Here is a 2,520-nt window from a genome sequence, read left to right as displayed (position 1 = left end):
ACCCTCGGCTTCCGGAAACGGGCGGGGCGGAACTTCCGGGGGAGGGACCTATAGGGAGGGGCCGTGAGCGCAGCTGCAGCTGGGCATGGTAGTTTCCGGAGCCGGGGGCGAGGCCGTGGTCTCGGGGGCGGGGCCTACACGCAGTTCCAATAATGTCACACTCGTACAGCTGCTGGAGGGACCCCACGATCCCAATCCAGAAGCTGCTGCTTCCGGACTTTGGTCCTCTGTGTGTTTCAAATGTACAAGCATGTTTCCTCTTCTAAAAATATGTTCCTTACAAAGTACTATGTATAAAATAAGCTACAAGGATATACTGTACAGCACAGGGACTATAGCCAATATTTTATAAAAACTGTAAACGGAATATAATCTATAAAAATTTTGAATCACTATGTGGTACACCTGAAACTAATATAATATTGTAAATCAACTATACTGCAATAGAAATAAATAAGGAACATAAATATATGTGTTCCTCGTAGACTTTCTGGGACAATTTGATAATTTCAATGCTCAGAATCCAAGACCTACTAGCCTGGGAGGTTCCCAGACTCCTGAGTCCTGAGGCAGGAGGACATGGGGGCATACACTCGGTCTGAAGGAGGAGGGGCTGGGGGCCTGGACCCCTGGGTCTGAGGGAGGAGAGGCTGGGGGTCTGGACCCCTGGGTCTGATGGGGGAAGGGCTAGGGACCGGGACTCCTGGGCCTGAGGAGAGGCTCACCCTAATTCAAAACGACCTCATCTTAATTAATTACATCTGCAAATACCCTATTTCCGAATAATGTCACATTCTGTGGTCTACTGCAGGTTAGGATTTCAACATATGAATTTGTGGGGGGAGAGGGGCAAGGCAATTCAACCCATCCCACTTATAATACCCAAAAGTTGGAAGCAACCCAATTTTGTAATTGATATGTCCATCGACAGCTAAAGGAATAAGTTATTTATAATAACTTCATATAATGTACTCAATAAAAAGGACTTCCCTGATGGTCTAGTGGTTAAGACTCCAAGCTCCCAATGCAGGGGTCATGGGTTCAAACCCTGGTCGGCAAAGATCCCACATGCCCTGTGGTGCGGGCCCCTTCCCCCCCCCCCCCCACAAAGAAGGAATGAACTACTGGTATTTACACAATATGTATGATTCCAGTTACATGACAATCTAGGAAAAACAAAACTATAGTGAGAGAATGAAGATCAGTGGTTACCAAGGGCAGAGGGGTTGGGGGAAGTGATTACTGCAAAGGGAACTTTCGGGGGGGGTTGGAAAGAATCTCTAAACCACACTGGTGTTTATATACGTGATGACATATTTGTCAAATCTCATCAGCATGTTCACTTAAAAATAGTGAATTTTAGGGCTTCCCTGGTGGCGCAGTGGTTGAGAGTCCGCCTGCCGATGCAGGGGACACGGGTTTGTGCCCCGGTCCGGGAGGATCCCGCGTGTCGCGGAGCGGCTGGGCCTGTGAGCCATGGCCCCTGAGCCTGCGCGTCCGGATCCTGTGCTCCGCAATGGGAGAGGCCACAACAGTGGGAGGCCCGCGTATCGCAAAAAAAAAAAAAGTGAATTTTATTGCATGTAAATTATAGTGCAATAAAGCTGAAAAAAAACACTGAAAAGATTTGCATAATTTTGTTTTGGAAATTATTTGACTCCAAGTAACTCATCTGATTTATGATTGGATCAGGTTTGACAACAATCCACAGGCATACTTCAGAATGCTTATGAAATGACAAATATCGGACCCATAAATTGTCACATGTCCCAAGAGGTTTTTTTGGTTTTTGGTTTTTGGATTTTTAGCAAGACAAAACATGTTTATTTAGTTAAAACTGGTGAGTGGGGGCAGGACACGGCAGAAGTGTACAGAGCTGGAGATGAGAGGGTCAGGGGTCAGCACAGCACTCAGGATGGAGGATCCAGAAGTCTTGGAGGTGGGCAGTTCTTTGGAAACTTATCACCCACTTTCCTTGGAGCTACATGAGGCTCAAGAGCCCCAGGGGGGCTCCAGAGTCCTGACCAGGAAGGGAAGCCTTGTCCCAACAAGTCTAGGGAGGCCCTGCCCCCAGCAACAGCAAGAACTCTTGGGGACAGCAAGCTCCAGGTTTGTCTCTAAGATGGGGATGTCCAGGGTAGAGAAAATCTAGAAACTCTGAAGCTCCATCATCCACAGATGAGGAACACCAGTAGCTGAGCCCAAGTGGGTTATCAAATGGATTAACCACATACACACACAGACTTTGCAAACTAAAAAGCAAAAACAAGAGATAAAAACAACCCCAACGCTGTCATGAATCACCATCTCATAGAGAACCAACAAGTGGCTACCAGTGGGGGGACGGGAGCAATATAGGGGTGGGCGAGTGGGAGGTACAAACTGCTGGGTGTTAGATGGCTACAGGGAAGTATTTATTGTACAACATGGGGAATATAGCCAATATTTTGTAATAACTGTAAATGCAGTGGAGCCTTTAAAAATTGTATTTAAAAAATTGTATAAGGGGCTTCCCTGGTG

The sequence above is a fragment of the Delphinus delphis genome, chromosome 20 (genome assembly GCF_949987515.2).
Source record: "Delphinus delphis chromosome 20, mDelDel1.2, whole genome shotgun sequence".
In the NCBI taxonomy this organism is placed as follows: domain Eukaryota; kingdom Metazoa; phylum Chordata; class Mammalia; order Artiodactyla; family Delphinidae; genus Delphinus; species Delphinus delphis.
This window is presented reverse-complemented; position numbering follows the sequence as displayed.